This window comes from Pezoporus wallicus, unplaced genomic scaffold (assembly GCF_028554395.1).
Source record: "Pezoporus wallicus isolate ANWC-B61680 ecotype Strahan unplaced genomic scaffold, APGP_CSIRO_Pwel_v1 contig_8473, whole genome shotgun sequence".
Taxonomy (NCBI): domain Eukaryota; kingdom Metazoa; phylum Chordata; class Aves; order Psittaciformes; family Psittacidae; genus Pezoporus; species Pezoporus wallicus.
Genome location: NW_026635907.1, coordinates 1,557,897 through 1,575,466, shown reverse-complemented (window position 1 = coordinate 1,575,466; position 17,570 = coordinate 1,557,897). Strand labels below are relative to the sequence as shown.

At 37.7% G+C, this 17,570-nt stretch overlaps 1 protein-coding gene across 2 annotated transcripts in view; it reads right to left on the bottom strand.

Annotated features, from left to right (window-relative positions):
* The window catches only part of LOC130593436 (urea transporter 2-like), a 346,378-nt gene extending 331,099 nt beyond the window's left edge, over nucleotides 1–15,279 (bottom strand). For both annotated transcript variants that reach the window (XM_057398584.1, XM_057398585.1), the window contains exons 1-2: nucleotides 15,148–15,279; nucleotides 10,555–10,667 (exon numbers count right to left, since the gene is read on the bottom strand). The gene's annotated coding sequence lies outside the window, so the exon portion shown is untranslated. The remainder of the gene's footprint in view (nucleotides 1–10,554; nucleotides 10,668–15,147) is intronic.
* Between the last annotated feature and the right edge of the window lie 2,291 nt (nucleotides 15,280–17,570).

Here is a 17,570-nt window from a genome sequence, read left to right as displayed (position 1 = left end):
CTTGCTCCTGAGAACAAGTTACACTCCTGCTTTTTACAGAATAAACAGCTCTCAGGAATGTGTCAGACTGCCTCAGAGGTCAGAGAGTGCATTTATTGAAAACCACTCTATTTCGGCCTAAATCCTGACTGATCTGGTTTTGCTTAGAGGAAATGTAATTAGTATAGCTAATTAGCAGATGACCGCCCAAATTTTAGTTTTTCTTTTTTTCCACAGAGAATTTGCACAAGTCTTCATTTGTTTCATGTTGCGCCTCTTCCAGCTAGAAGGGTCAGCTGTTTGTAGGGATGTTATTAAATTCCTATATGTTAATATAAGGATTATCTTAAAGAATGTTAAATATATGTTAGTGTAGGGATTATTTAAATCTGATAAATGATCTGATGTTGTCTTTTTTTATTGCCTGATGGATGGTTCATAGGTTCATTTGTACATAACTTGTACATAACTTTTGTTTTCCTTAAATCTCTATTTCATATAAACTGATGGCTGACCTGTATTCATGCATGCAAGTGAAGCTTCACGTGTGTGCTTAGTTCTCCATTCTTGGACAAGGTTCCTGGATGCAACTGTAGCTGGATAAGGATTTGACAGCTTTCTGAAATCCTGACACTTCATCCTGTTTTAACCAGCATCTGCCTGTTGTAAAGTTACTGTGCAACACTAGAGAGTTACAAATGGCCATCAAAGGCATATGAACCATGTCAGTTTCTAATGTTAAATTGGATTAAGATATTAAATGGTGCATGGTCACTGTGTTGACTTCCTGGATCGTGCTAAATTTCATAGAAGGAGAAGAAGAAAGGAAGATTTGTGAAGAACAAGAGGTTCTGTCTGAGAGGTGACATATGATAAAAGGAAGAAAGGTAGGACTGAGGAGAACAACTCCATAAGAAGTTGTGGACTACAGCTGAAGGACTTTGTGACTAGAAGAATAAAAAGAAAAAGATAAAGTACGTCTGAGGAAAGAAAAGTAGAAATATAAGGTAATGAATGATATATCACAAAAATATGTATTAATAGTTGCTAGTTAAATTGATTGGCCTAATAGTATTGCAGGCAAAAACTGCTAAACCACGAGGACTGGCAGACCAGACTTACTAATACAATGATTCTGTAATGGTATTCATTGGACTACACAAAGCCACAAGAGCCCTGGAACTATTTGGAAATCGGTCTGTGCAACTGCACTCAAGAATGAAATACATTATGTTTGTCTCATACAGCTGCACAAGTTGCCTGTGATCAGCTTATTTGAATGGCTGGGGGTGCCTGAGCTCACGAATGATTTGTATGCTTGTTCAAATGGGATTTTATCTCCAAGGAGTCTTATCCACAGAGCTATCTGAATTGTTATCAATGCTTTGTGTAGCTACTTTCATTCTCAGAAATTGTTCACAAGTTAGTATCGATCTCTGAAAATTTATTTATTCATAAGCATTCACTAAGCAGATTTGACAAACAGTTTCTGGACTTTCATTTATACATATATAACACCTACTCACCACAAAATGTGTATTATGTGTCATGTTTTACTTCAGTCATATGGTATTGCTCCAGTTCCAGACTGGTCAGTCAAAATGTAACCAGTGATTGGATGACTAAAGTACAATGACCAATCTAGAAACACAAGCAACATATAAATATTCAGAAGAGCTTCATCTGGGGAACACAAGGGACTTGAAAACTGGTTCAGAAGCAGACAGCAGTCATTCATATACATTCATATACTAATGAATAACATTACAAGGCCCCAGCAGAGCAGACAAGAAAATCCACATATAAATTTGTGCCTAACCTCATTTTGTTCTTACAAGGGCTCTAATCTAACACAGAAGAAGACCAGAATTCACATGAAAAAGTCAGCAGAAAAAAAACATACACAGCCTTTGAAAGAGAGATGAACATGCAGCTCTATCTCCTTTCCAAAACAAGTGTCCACCATACTAGATTTGAGAGCTCTGTAGTCAGTTAATGTATTTTTCAGACTCAAAAATATCTTGGGAGTATTTTCTCATCAGCTTCACTGTATCTATTAAAAAAAAAAAAGTGGTAAATTTCATAAGGCATAATTTGGAGTCTATTGAGGTCTCTCTAGGAGCCATAAGGTCTATTTTAAATCTGTTCAGGTAAAAGTGAACTCAAACCTAGACTTGGCATGTAGCCCCATGCTCCAACAACTAGGACTTCTAGCTTCATGTGTAAAGGATGTGCACGTCAACAGCTTTTCCTCCTTTACCTGCCTTTTAAATACTAGATACAGGAAAAAAGGACTCAGGCATAAGAAAGCATTATGGTACTATAGAACACCCGCAGAAAGAGAAAATTAGAAATAAGGAAGATTTTTATTTTTTTTCCCCATGAAAAGTCACTGATGGAGTTCATATCCAATTAGCTTGTCCAATATTAGCTGGCAGTTCAGAAATTTTCAGAGTTGAAGTTTTGACTCTGTTCTGAGGAAAGGCACAACTTAGTATAATTTAGCAGGTTCTATCAAAAGAATGTGATAAGGCAAGGATATAGTCAGCACTCAGCAGACAGCAAATTAAAACCCCACTTATGACAGCACAGTTGGGACCAAACTTCCCAAGGGTTGTGATGATAAGAATATAATAAGGATATCTAGAAAAGAAATATTCTAAACTAGTGAGATTAAACAGGGTAAGATCACCCATTGATAAATTTATCCCACGACTAAGAACAATGTAATGGGATTAATGGTGAGGATTTTTGATCGTAATAAGATGTGGGCTGATGCCTGAGAGAAAGTTCAGTGGTGGCAACAACTGCAGCAAGTCCCATGTGCAAAGACAACATAATAATGTTTCATTGGCAAAATGCCTTGTTGTGAAGAGAAGCCTTTGCTATCATTTTATGTGAAAGCTCTACAGAATTTAATAGACAGGTGTAATCTTCCTTTCATTATTATTTCTACCTTTTGACTAGTACATCTAAGTGCAATGGAAAGACTGTATCCATGGCAAAGCCTTTGAAACAGCTAAAGCGTCCTCCCAAGTACATGGATATAATATGTAGAACATCTAACGAGGAGGAAGATTTTTGTTCTGTGCTCTCTTTGGCTACAGGGATGCTCTTTTCCTTTTAAGGTTTCACATCAGCATGTCATGGATGTTTTCCTCTCACACAGTGAGAGGAAAATATGTTGGTGAGACTGACACATGTTGGTGAGACTGACACAGACTTCATCACCTGGGGACCTTTCAAGCAGAAAGTCCTTAGACTGTGTGTTACAGAGAGGTCCATCATGATCAGGGCTGGTCTCAGGGTGAAATTAATCTTACATAGATGTCAGCTGGTCACTCTAGGTCCTCTTTGTGGTTAGTGAAGAGAAATAGGGTATTCTGTAGTAATTAACCAGCACCAGAAGATTAATTTAGGGTAATATGAACTATCTTTAAAACATCCGTCTTTCTCACAACAAAGTGAAAACAGAAGAACTAGTTCAAGCAGACAAATATATTTATCCAGGTGGTAGTGAAGGACTGTTCTGTATTATGAGTTGACTCTTTTTCCCCAGTGTGCTTGGTAGACTTGACCAATGTGGTTAGTATTGTTAATGGAAATATAGGGACTTTAGTACCAAAAATACCCCACACAAACTTGAGATTTCTGATTGCAAAATCCTTTTTGGGTCTCTCTGTGAAATGAGATGTTCCCACAAAAGCTCATTATTTGATTAACTCACCATAAATCTAAAACAGTCTTACAAATATTGACCAAGTCAACTCAGATCCTGAAGTTGTGCTATTTTATATGTGGGGAAATAAAGACATCAAAAGATGACATTGTGAGCACTGTGAAATAATTGGTAATAATTATAAAAAAGTTATTCTATTTGGGCTTGTCAGTTAGAAGTAAAAAATGTAACTATGTGCTTTCCAAAAGCAGGATGAGAAACTCCTGAAAGGCACAGTTTTAGTGGAACTCATTCAACAAAAAGGCACAGTTACAAGTAGCAGTCAGAGAGTGTGTATAACTACGTGGACAGTAGAAGGGGAAAAAAAAAAAAAGTCTTGGCAAGTATGTGCTTTGAAGTTTTCCACATAACTATCCTTTCATAAAGAGAAGCCACGCACAGACTCTATTGAACCCAAATGGCTTGTCAGAAACAACGCACCTACAGAGAGTTTTCAGGAAGCATGTTTGATCATTTTCAAGTTTATGTTTATGTTCCTTACATGTGCTTAAAACTCCACATCTTTTTTATTGGCTTTTCTTGATTTAGACCAAACACAGTGCTTCAAATAATTAACTTTTTTACAACTCAAAAATCCTGTATGGGTACTTGTTTGCAGCTGAGTTTCAGTCTAATCATATCTAAAATAATCTTAATAATAATCCCAAAGTATTTGCCAACTCTATCATCCATTAACTTTTTATGGTATGCAAACAATTCATGCTTTACTGACATATGCCAAAAACATGCACAGAGAGACTAACTAGGCATGAGAGCAGGGGAGTTATTCTTAATTAGTAATTTCCTGTTAATGTAAATTATACCTGCTCTGCATCTTTAGGGCCTCCTTCCATCTTGAAATGTTACTCTGCTACTTTTCTGTTTAACTTATGCAGCTTGAATGTTGTAAAAACTACAGTAAAAGGCAATAAAAATGCAATAACATCGTGTCAATCAAAAGCAATGGAGCAATCTCTTTTGAGAAAACAATTGGAAAGCTACAGCTAAAACACAATCGCACTATGTTGCAATTGATTAAAGATATGAATCAGAAAATTAAAAGTTTTTTTTTTTTCCTGTTTTAGTTATTACCAGTTGCTTAATTTATAGAGCAGTTACTCAGATCCTATCTAGAGCCCTGTAAAGAAGCTACGGGTACAAGAAGTGATACTGTCCTGTGTTGCTTCCATTAGTATGGATTACTCATGAGCACTCAGCATATGTTGCCACAATGTAAGTCCATTTCTATTCTGTTTATGTGAATACTCAGGTAAGAACTTTATTTTTCTTTTTTTTTTTTTTAGTCAGGAACAAGAAAGCTGTTGTACTAAAGGTCCATCCAACTCAGTATCCCATACCTGGCAGTGCCCTGCAGCAAAGCCCTAGGGAAAAACATGATAAGAGGAAAAGTCCAAAGTCACCTTTCTCCAATAGGATGACAGTGATGTTCTCACGGTCCCGTTTTCCCAGCCTTGTGCAAGTTTGTCTGTTACAGTCTGTGCTTCCTTTGCTTCCCTGCATGCACTTAATCAGTTTTTGAATCCAGTCGAGCTTACATGTGAGCTTTCAAGCAAATAACCTGGGGGGCTTGTGCTGATTTCAGCCTCTATTGTAACTTCACCTTTGAAGATAAAATTTCCCACAGGGCCACCAGACTGAATCAGATGTTGAGCAGAGAGAAACCATTGCCTCAGCGATAGGGATATCTAAGTAAAGAGACTGTGTATTTTCAAGGCTAGTGTGGGTGTTTTTATTTCTGCTCTATCAAATTTTTGTATATGTCTGTGATAAAAACAGCTTGTTCAAGGATCCAGACATCCTTTGGGTAAATATGGCAATTTGATTCTAAGCTCATTTTCCACACAGCAGATAAATAAGCAATCATAAACTGTGTCATCCTAAATAAAAGCCTTATTGAGCTTAGGCAATGAAAACCAATCAATAGAGGACACTCATCCCCAGTGAAAGAAAGAGCTAATGCTCTCTGGTTCCTGGTGGACACTCTCTCATTGTATTTTAAAACCACAAGGAATTCCCTGTGTCATCAGCAATGACCACTTTATTGCTGGTGAATTGGGAAATAAGCAGGGCTAAAGGTGCATTTGAATTCCACAGACTCATTCATTTAGCCCATCTTTCAAAGCAGGAGATCACTTGGTTATGTTATGGGCTTAGGTGGGTTCAGCAAAAGAAAAACAGGCTCTTCCTTGGGCTTCAATACTAGAAAATTATGTTTTCTGCTCTTTCAACTAGAGTGAGGCAAATAAGGTTGATTTTCACTGATTATCAGTGAAAAAAAAAAAAGGACCGAAGTGATCAGATGTCACACATTTATGTCTATTCTTCTGGTTCTTTCAGTCAAAACTCCAAACCCAAAACAAAACTTTTTTTTCAAAAGTATTACAGTTCCTAACATTTCTTAGATTTAATATATGCCTTTTTAAAAGAGCAAAATTCTCTATTTCAAAGTAACTCTATTCATTTTTTATGAGACAAGCTTTTTGAAAATGAATGCTTCCAACTTGAAATGAATAATTTTGTGTAAAAAAGCTATTTTAATTAACTTTGAAACCATATTCCCCCACTCTCCATATTTTTTTCAAATCATGGAGCATTTCTAATGAATCAGAAGTTTTAGCAAACTGAAAAATATGTTAATTTTACATTTTTACTATTTATTCCATGATGAATACTATGCTGACTACAATCAAATGCATTAAATCAGACTTATTCAGTCTAAAAAGTGATCAAACTTCATTTAAGCAATGCATTTTTTTTTTAATTATTAAAGGGGAGAAGCACTACATTTTCAAATCATTCATTTCTCTCTTGCTTAATGAATTATTGATTTTTGCTTTCCTTTTGAATGATAGTGTTCTGATGTGATAAAGATTGATTTGAATCTTTATACAAATATTGTATATCATCAACATGTTATGGCAACAGAAAAATACATACCAAAGTAGACCTTAAGGGATGGAATAACATAAAAAACCATTATGAGGTGCCACGACTATACGCATGTGTGTGTGAAGATGCATATGTAAAATAGCAAATGGAAATGAAAGCATTACATCCAGGGGGATGATAACAATGCAGAATTATAGAAAGTCTACATTTAGATTAACAGTGAACAAGGAACCTTGGAAATGAAAAAATAATTACTTTCTACTAATAGTAATTCTTCTCACTTGACATTTCTTGCAACCACAAGTGCATAGCTGTCACAGCTTTAAAGAGAGCGCTCTCTTAAACCCTGCTAGAGTTCAGAAGCTTTCGTTTCGTGCACAGCTATTCACACAAGTGGGAACTACGCAGTCAAAAGAGAGAAAGAAAAGTGCTGAGGGCTGTAAACACATAGATAATACTGTCCACCAAACAATTTTGCATTTCCTTTATGCACCATTTATTTCAGACAAAAAAGCTGCTGAGAGATTTATGTTAAAGTGATTTCCACAACTCAGCTGCTCAGGTCTGGAGAGGTGATTGAAGTGCTGAGCTATGCTTTCCTGGGGATATGTGCCTACCCCTTTTCTGCCATGCTGGAGGTGGGAGATCTCACATGCTCTTCTTCAGACAAACTCATTTTTATCATCAGCTTGGTGGATTTTGACATGCTGGATTAGAGGAAAGAGCCTATGGTTACTGAGAGATTAAGTCTGTCTTTTTTTTTCCCTTGGACAATGGTGGGACCCCAGCACTAGTTGTCCATCTTTTGGGCTGTCATGCACAAAGTAGGCAGGCTGGGAAGGTGTTCCACTGTGCCTCCTCTTAGTCCTCTGCAAAGAGGGAGCACCCATCTCACATCCATGGAGGAGAAAGCAGATACACACAGGGCTAAAATGATCTGATATTTCACAACAAAACCAAAACATCCATATCCCATTCAAAAATACTCATCCTTGTCATGCAAAAATCCTCAAATGAGTATGGCTGCACTGGGACAAGTGCTTATTGTATCACACATGTTCACAGAGAATTAGACTTGCAACTAATGACCTATAACTATTATCCACCAGGACCACATTGAGATTTTGCCTAGAAGACTACAAAGGGTAAGGAACAAATATCACCATTCAGGGACTAACCAGATCCAAGCACACAAGGCTCAGACCAACAGATGCAAAGCAGGGCCAGCGAGACATGGAAGCTGGGATCTTTCTCCCTCTAACATCACAACTAGAACTCCTAGTTGAGAGGGTGTTGCCACTCATCCTGCTGCAGGCCAACAAGAGGTTATGATCCCTTAGAGCAGGAAACAATCCAGCTTTCATGTGAGCATTGTCACATAGGCAGCTTTGGCCATCTTACTATAAGACCCTGGACAATGATGTACTTGTAGGTAGAACCTAACATAAGGTTAATCAGGCTAGGCAAGGCGTACAAGTAAAGATATTCAAATGAATTTGTATAGTGATCCATATCACACTTTTTTTTTCCATACAAAGGCTTTTGTGCACAGCCATGTTGTTTTACAGTGTCTCTTCAGGCTCAGTAGAAACACTAGAATGAGATGCACCTGAAAATTTTGCATGAGACTGTTTCCCAGGAGTAGGTGGTTAATTCAGATTTGAAACCTTAGCTTCTTCTAGTCTCACCAAAATCAGGTATCCTATTTCTATCACTCAATAAAAAATGAGTTCTCCATTCCCAGGAAATATTCTTAGTATTAACTTAGAGAATTCCTAGTATTAACTTAGAGAACCCCAAACAGTCCATTTAAAACCTATTAGCAAGCATAAGAAGGCTAAAGAGGCATAATTCATGTATTCTTTTTTCCCCTTTCCACATACTTAAAAGTATTTTGGAACATGATGCATAACATACACAGCTCTGATTGTGAGGAGGTAGGTCAACATCCTGCTCCACTGATCTTACACACGGAGTGGGAAAATGAAACTTGAGACTTTAGTTTACAAATAGCCAGGGAAAAAAAATATATCGCAGGCTTGAAAACTTGTAATCATTATGACATTTGCATTATGACAAATTAAAAACTGGTTTTCTATGTTATGAACAGTGCTATGAATCTCATATTCTACACTGTGTATTGCAAGCTCATTTGAAATGTACTCTTCCACAACATGATGAGAACACAAATTATAATTAGGAAAGTAACCCAAGCAGAAAATTAGTCTGGAAGACTAGTCTGAGTGTGCTCCTGCAGACAAAGCCATTCTGTGTCTTAACTTTACTGTCTCAGTGTAGGGAGAGATTGATGCAGAAGATAAAGACAAGGACAAATATGGCTTTCTGGGGGAAAAATAAAAATGCTTTGAAAGTATGATCCGTAGTGTTTGAGTCTTGAAAACACGCACAAAGAGAAGCCTCACCTGATCCCATCTTTGCAGAGTTATTCACAGAATAGGTTGTTACAGCCACAATGTGCTGTAACTGTAACCCATACCTGCATTTTTGTTCCCCTAACCCTATTCATAGGCAAAAAAACACATTTATGAATAGAGATAAGGTCTGCTGACCCCACCCTGAACCCAGAGATTACTTGCATAAGTAAATGCACACAGCATTTGTAACCGACAAAGGGTTAGCTCTAAAGGTAGTGATCTGAGAAAAAACATGGTTCAAAATTTCAGTCTGAAATGAATGGACCAAAAAAGACAAAAAAGTCAAAAAGTCAGAAAGTACTTTCTACTGCTAAATAATAAACTAAATAAATGAATTTAACATACTTATAAGCAACAAGACACATATCTGAAACCATTTGTGTCTAAGGTTTTCTTTTCTTGAAAGGTTTTGTGGGGTTTAAAAGCAAAAAAGTTCTGTACAAATCACTTGGTATCTCTGTACTTTATCTAGAGAGATTGGAACAAATCCACTGACTGGAAAATTATACCTACCTTTTATGTGTCTCGTCTGGTGGGAAGGGGACGTGTATACTAAACACTGGTTATACAGCACTAAAAGGATCATGATTTTCTATTACATCTCATTTTCTTTTCTGTAAGAGTTGATTTTCTTGAGGTAACTGGTTCTATTTCATTGTAAAGGCACCCATGACTTCCCAGTACCTTACAGGCTATTGCAGATTTATCCTTATTTAGAAAAAGATTTAAAAAACAAAACCCAAAAACCTACTGAGACAAGAAGCTATATCAACAGTTGACATGAAAAGTAATTGTGCTCTGCTATAACGGACCAGATGTTGGCAAAAAAAGACAAAGTTTGGCAAGTCTGAAGCTATGTGAATATCTAAGAGTTTTTTAAAAAGTGGGAATTAATATGTAAGAGGCTTTTTTCTCCAGGGGTGGCCTGCTCCATGCTTGTCAGTGCATGCAGCACTAGTTAAATCTTCAGCAAAACAGGCTTTTGTTAGCAGGGTGCGTAAAAACATTACCAGATTGCAGGAAAACACACAACAGCCATCACACTGACCACTAAGCCTGGCTCTTCTCTGTTACCGTCCATGACCTGGGGCATTTATCACAACTGTTGCAGGTGTTACCCAAAATATTTACCCTGAATATATCCTGGATTTCAAGTGTAACTGCACAGTCCAAAGATTTAGTACACCAAGGCAATTTGAAAGTTATTTTCAATATCCATTTTTAATTCCTTTTTGTCTGAAATAAACAAAACAAGAGGAACAGAGGCTGTAATTGAGAGCAGAAATATAGCTAAGAAATAGTTACCGTCCTTTTTTTTTGTTGGTCAAGCATTAATTGATATTTAGGAGAAACATAAAGACAACAAGCCACATTCAACACAACACAGCCTTAGACCCAAATCCATCATCTTCATCTTGCAAGAACCAAAATTATCTACAGCACCTCCTGCTGGTCACTGGGGCTCTGCCATATTTAGCAAATCAGTACGTTTTATTTCTGTCTCCTACTCACAGGCTAGTTGGAGCATCTCACTTCAATGAAATTGTGTTGAAATTCAACTGGTAGCTGGTGATAGGGATTAGAAATCCAAACCAGGAAAAAGCTCCAGGAAGAGCTGTTTGGAACTAAATGAAAGAGTAGATTGATTAGGGATAGGTGCTCTTCCCATTTTAAGTTTGAAGTGCGTTGAGTTTATTGCTTTTTTCTTTTTTTTCTTAAATTTATAGTATTTTGTACTGTGTCCCATGTGTCCAAGAGGTTGGAAAAAGGGAGTTATAACTTCATATACAATGCATGGTCTGAGATGGGGTAAATACATGACTTTAGTGTGCATTTAAATCCCCTGGTCAGAACCTTCCTTGGGAGCAATATTTAATACAGGCTTAAATACTGTGCTTCTCTTCATCTGAAGGTGACTTAAAACTATGTCTAGAGTAAGCTGATGTGTATGAATTGTTGTTCAGGGTACTGATGCTTCTTGAATTGGGCAGTAACTAAAAGTAAAGTTTATAAGTAATAGCTAGTGATTGAAAAGTACATAAACACCTTTGCACCCAAAGCTCCTCTTTGAAATTTCACCGCTGGGACATGTGTTGTGAATTTTCAGTGCACATTTTGAAAACCTCTAGGCATAATATTTTGATAAACATTTATAAAAGGGAAACATTTATAAAAGGGATGCATCTTCTGTAAAGAAAAATTTTGGAAATGAATGCAAATTTTTTGCTGCTTCTCAGAGTCTTCATGTGGGTTTTAGATTTTATACAAAGGAAACAATATATAATCATCAAAAACAAAACCAGCAGTGATGATGTAGATGATTTGGGCAACTGGAAATTTTATTTTTAATTGTAGATTTCTGATTTTTCATTCTTCCCTTACATTTTTTCAGAGAAATGCCTTTTGGAAAGTAGCTATATATTATAAGCTAATTTAATTTTAAAACTCTGGTTTGGTGACATTTACAGGATATTTAGCACTTTCTAAAACTGTGATGGTATTTATATTCCTGGATACAGTTTTAAGAACCTAATTTCGAGTTTAAAAATACTGACTCATAAGCTTCTCGAGATGCGCGAGAAATGTCCTCTAGAACATGCATAAGATGACAAGAATAAAGGTGTTAGGCTAAAAACCTGGTTGTAGAAATAAAAAAAAAACAGTAGGAAAGCTGTTAATCTGCTCATGTACAACTGCAGCCTCTTTCTGTATGAATTCTAACCAAAGGATGTCTTGGGCTGTACAAAGACTTACTGAGTTTAATAAGTCCTCGTAAGTCCAACTTGAGGATGCACATTGCCCCCAACAGGACAGAAAACTTGGTTATTAATATTTTATTATTGAACTAGGCAATAACACTTTCTGAAAGTTCAGTATTCTATTTACAGGAGTACCCTGAGTCCAAGAAGCAGGATATGTGTTCCCTGTGAAAGGGTTTTCTGTGCTGGCAGCTTTCAGAATACCTGGTGCTTGTCATGCAGAGGTGTATTCAGGTGATAACACAATATAGAATCATAGAATCATAGAATAGTTAGGGTTGGAAAGGACCTTAAGATCATCTAGGTCCAACCCCCCTGCCATGGGCAGGGACACCTCACACTAAACCATGCCACCCAAAGCCTCATCCAACCTGGCCTTGAATATTGCCAGGGACAATATCTGGTTTTATTACAAATGAAACCCCCAAAGAAAACCCAAACAAAAATACTTCAGTATTAATTATAGTGGTTGCAAGTAAAAAAATAAATGAATATTGAAAAAGCAGCCCTTAGAGTTATGCTAGCAAAGGGCAAGGTAGACCCAGACCTGTTCTTTGCCAAAAAAATATTTCATGATATGACTTTCTTTTCAGGACTTTGGAAATTATTACATTAGTCAGTAGTTTTCTGAAAGCTTGAAAATCACACTGCAAAATTTCTTTTGGTGAATTTTCCATCACTTGGTTAGATTGAAGAAATTAGAAGTGTTCTGCTTTCTTGGGTTTTTTAGCACCTCCTCCATTCCACCCTCCTGCAGATTAAAAACAGTATGATATAGCAAGACTGGCCAGAAAAAATGAATATGTAGAAGCGTGCCTTATAGTCTCAGGTTTTCAAACTCCAAAAGACAGTGCTGAAAGCTCCAGACACACGTGCAGTCATGCTGCTAGAACATGTAGCTCCAAGATTATGAGTAATGCTCAGTTCAGAAATCTTCCCTTAAATTTGCAACTCACGGGCTGTTCTCTTCTGCCTGCTCCCTTACTGCCTAACTCCTCCAGTTTTAATTAATAATGCTGTTATGTACCTCTGTTGCAATGTAAGACCCTGCTCAAGCAGTATGCAGGAACACTTAGAAGGAACCCTCCAAAGAAACAAGAATTGTGATTCCTTTTTTCATGTTAGGACTTTAAAGAAATATGTGGACATAGAAAGAGGCCACTGAAGACTTCCTAAGTGAAATCTGTATCTGCATTAGTACTCTTCAACAGCTGAAATAGGTTGAAGAGGACTAAGTATAGAAAAAGTTAAGATTCATTTCTGTCTTCAGAGTATACCCTTTCCTACTCAACCTTTAAATACAATGTACAGTCCTGTACAGTCCTTTGTCAATGGGGACCATTCAGTAGTCCTTGTGACTTACCAATGGCCCTACACGTGGATATAGATGTTACCCTTTAATTATGATGCCCTTAATAATTAGCTATGCCCTTAATAATTTGTTTCAACTTTTGGTCAGCCCTGAACTCGTCAAGCAATTTGACTAGATTATTATTTTAGGTTCCTTCCACCTGAAATATTCTTTCTATTTTAATTTCCAGCCCCACGCTCAGATCAGTACCTTATCAAAAGCCTCCCTTCATCAGTGTATGGTAACAACTCTTCCTCTGGAGCTCCTTGACATGGAGGACAGCTCTGGGTATACAGCTTTAAGAGGTATTTGCTGTAAGGATGGGCTGAGGTACCCCAGCCTGGTCTGAGAAGTTTTCTTGATCTCCAAGTGATATTTTCCAATATCACCATCTCCTGTACTGACATATAGATCTTGCTACAGCATTTCTGCCCCGACCACTACCTGTAGCCTTCGATTTACCTATTGCCTTATCTCTGCCATAGTCTCACTAACTCAATGCATCCTGCAAGTCTTCATAGAATCATAGAACAGTTAGGGTTGGAAAGGACCTTAAGATCATCTAGTTCTAACCCCCCTGCCATAGGCAGGGACACCTCCCACTAAACTGTGCCACCCAAGGCTCTGTCCAACCTGGCCTTGAACACCGCCAGGGATGGAGCATTCGCCACTGAAACTCATCCTCCCCTAGTCCCATAAGGATGTGGAACAATATATGTGCCAATAAAATGTCCAGGCTGAAATGGCCCAGAGATATAGGTAAAGATTAGTTCTATGGTCTGCAGCACAATGTTATGTCAAGTGGCATCACTCAAAAGTAAATTCTTTTTTGCTTTACTGCATGACAACCTTTGTTTATGGCTAAGCCATTTTTTCTGAAAGAAAGGGAGGAAAATGTATCTATAAATTGTTTTACTCTACTTGTTTGCTAGTCAGCACTGTGATTCAGACACTGCAGCAGATAAAGGCTTTCAACTTACGTTGAAAACCACAGGATTATGACTGTGTTTGTAACAGCAGCCACTCCTGATCACAGAGGGAAGGTAGGGGACCACCCTATAACACCATTCATGACTGCATTATTATTATTAATCATTATTTTACTTGGTGTTCAGGCACAAGAGCCAAATGAATAAAACATCTTTGCTGAATTATAAGATGGGAGAGAGAAGACTGAAAAGAAAGAAATATTTCTAGGTCTGCTTTGTATAACACTGTTTTCTAGTGTGTTGCAAATCTACTAGTGTCTCTTTAAGAACACCTTTTCTTGGTTTATAAAAGCTAACAGCATTAAAAATACAGTAATTAACATGTTCATACTGTAAGTGCTAATCATTTAACATGTCAATCATCTTCACCCTGTACTGAATCAATATGAATTATTAAAAGAGACTCTTTAAGACCTTTAAAATCAACTCTCAAAGCATGCACTAAACAACCACACCAATGGCATACGGGAGCACCAAGTTACAAATTCATGTGTTAGACTGTCTGACACACTTGTTGTCTTTGATGGGAAAAAACAAAGCCAAAAAACCTCCCCTCAAAATCTTATATTCAGAACTGCATAGTCTGCATACATAAGTTAAATGATTTTCTCTTTTTTTGTCCTCAGAGATTTCCTAATTTTTTTTAAACGGAAACATTACAGAGAGAGAAGAAAAAAAAAAAAAAGGAAAGAAAGAAAAATAATCTATTCAGCTTATGGAGTAAGTTTTCCATAACCAAATTGTGTGACAATCCAAAACATTTTTGAAGCAATAAGTATACCAAGACAATAAAAAAATAAATCTAACAAAGTGAAAGTTAAATGTTCCAAGCTTTAAACCAGTTTCTGTCATGAAGAAAGCTCTATATGCATTTGGAAATGATTTTAAACATTATAAAGAAAGACTAGCTCTTAAAGTAAAGGTTATTCCCAAGATTCCTGCAGAAAAAACAAAGAAACGTTTATTTTCAAAATAGAGATGGAAATATTAAATGGATGCATCTTACCTCACAACAAGCTCAGAAGGCTTCAAGAAAGAGTCATGAAGTCTCTTTCGCGTATATATATATATATAATATATGTAAAGACAGGCAAAAGTCTGCATCAGATGGCTGTTTCCTGGTCAACCCATTAAAAGAAGATGGCAGATATGAATATGTTTTTACAGATACAAAATAAATGAAGTTTTGCAATCGATTACAGAAAAAAAAATCACATGAACAGTGTGTCTCAAATTTTTCTATCAAATTGCGCAATGCTCATGTTAACATCTTGTTCTGCTTGAACAATCAGATAATGGACTGGATGTTAATATGTCAGAGGTTATTCTTGCATTGGGGAAACCTTCTATGCCCATGAATTTAATTAATAGTCATTTTTCGTGATAGTACAGTACTTCTCTACAGCTAGAGCAGACTTTCAGTAAGAGTACAAGAGTACAGCCCCCCTGTAGTACATGCAGCCAGGTTAACTTCTACCAGCTGGGAATTTAGCCCTCATTTTCTATATCTTGATACACCTGATCTCATGTTTAAGTTGAAGTTCTACCTGGCAATCCAAAATCCCTTTATTGTGAGAGAGGAGGAAACTAATTTCAGACAGGTTAAAATTTTACCAAGTTTGTGTACTCAGGAATAATTTATGAGGGGTTACACGTCTGATAGGAGATAAGAACTTATGTACCTTGCTTTCCTAGCACGAAAAATAGGTCATAACCTTCTCCTAACCCCCACCAATAAAACCCACAAACTAACTAGGAAAAAGTTCAGCACACTGCCTCAGATACTTTGAGATTAGCAGAAATTACAGTCAAAGGGCAAACAGAAGATGGAGAATTCCAGATCTGGGTCAAAATAAGTCAACTGCAGTTAGGGAAGCTTTTCATGCCTGTTGAAAGGGGAAGCTACTTTATATTTGAGGCCCAAGTCCTGCTGCCAGTCCCTTGTGCAGCAAAACCTTCTTTCCACAACAGGATATGAAACAAGCATGGAAGATGTGAGCACAGACCAGTGTTCTCTAACGCATCTAATGAGAAACATTATCTCTAAACCACTCTTGGTAAGCTCCTAAACCATTCTGTCCAAATTTTTATTTTTTCTGAGAATTCAGAAATATCATTATACCAAGGTCTTCTCTCAGTTCTTGTTTGAATTTCACAAACTGTTAAGGCCACACAGTGACCATAATGATGTGGGCACTTGATGCTCTAATACCTGCCTCTGGAGACAAACACAAGACAGACTTCAAAGTTCCGTAAAAGGTGAAAGAGCTGAAACAAAAATCTTGCTGGATTGCCCTAGCTTATACTCTCATGATCTCAATTTGAGATAAAATTTCCTTCCATTTTTTTTTTCATTGGCCTTTTCTGAAAAAAGTTATACCCCTGCAACAAATCTTCCTGAAGTTAGAAATCCAGAGTTTAAAGTTTGACATAAATACAGAGTTACTACGCAATTAGCTTTTACAGGATACTATTTGTATTGCTCTTTCACAGAGCACATACAGAGCAAGCAGAAGGCTACATATAGAATCACAGAATCATAGAATAATTAGGGTTGGAAAGGACCTTAGATCATCTAGTTCCAAACCCCTGCCACAGACAGGAACACCTTCAACTATGCCAGGTTGCTCCAAGGCCTGTCCAACCTGGCCCTGAACTCCGCCAGGGATGGAGCATTTATCACTTCTTTGGGCAACCTGTTCCAGTGTCTCACCACCCTCACAGTAAAGAACTTCTTCCTTATATCTAACCTGAACTTCCCCTCTTTAAGTTTAAACCCCCTGTCCTATCACTACAGTCCCTAATGAAGAGTCTCTCCCCAGCACCCTTATAGGCACCCTTCAGATACTGGAAGATTGCTCTAAGGTCTCCACGCAGCCTTCTCTTCTTCAGGCTGAACAGCCCCAACTTTCTCAGCCTATCTTCATATGCAAGGTGCTCCAGCCCCCTGATCACCCTCATGGCCCTCCTCTGGACTTGCTCCAAAAGCTCCATGTCATTCTTATGCCGAGGACACCAGAACTGTACACAATACTCCAAGTGAGGTCTCACTAGAGCAGAGAAGAGGGGCAGGATCACCTCCTTTGTCCTACTGGTCACGCTTCTTTTGATGCAGCCCAGGATATGGCTATTTTCTGGGCCGCAGGCACACACTGAAGCCAGCTCATGTTCAATTTCTCATCAATCAAGGTCCCCTAGTCCTTCTCCGCAGGGCTGCTCTGAATCTCTTCTCCACCCAGCCTGTAGCTATGCCTGAGATTGTCCCAAGCCAGGTGCAGGACTCTGCACTTGCTTTGTTGAACTCCATTAGGTTGGCAGCAGCCACCTCTCAAGCGTGTCAAGGTCCCTCTGGATCTCAACCCTTCCCTCCAGCATATCAACTGGACCACACAGATAGGTGTCATGAGCAAATTTGCTGAAGGTGCACCA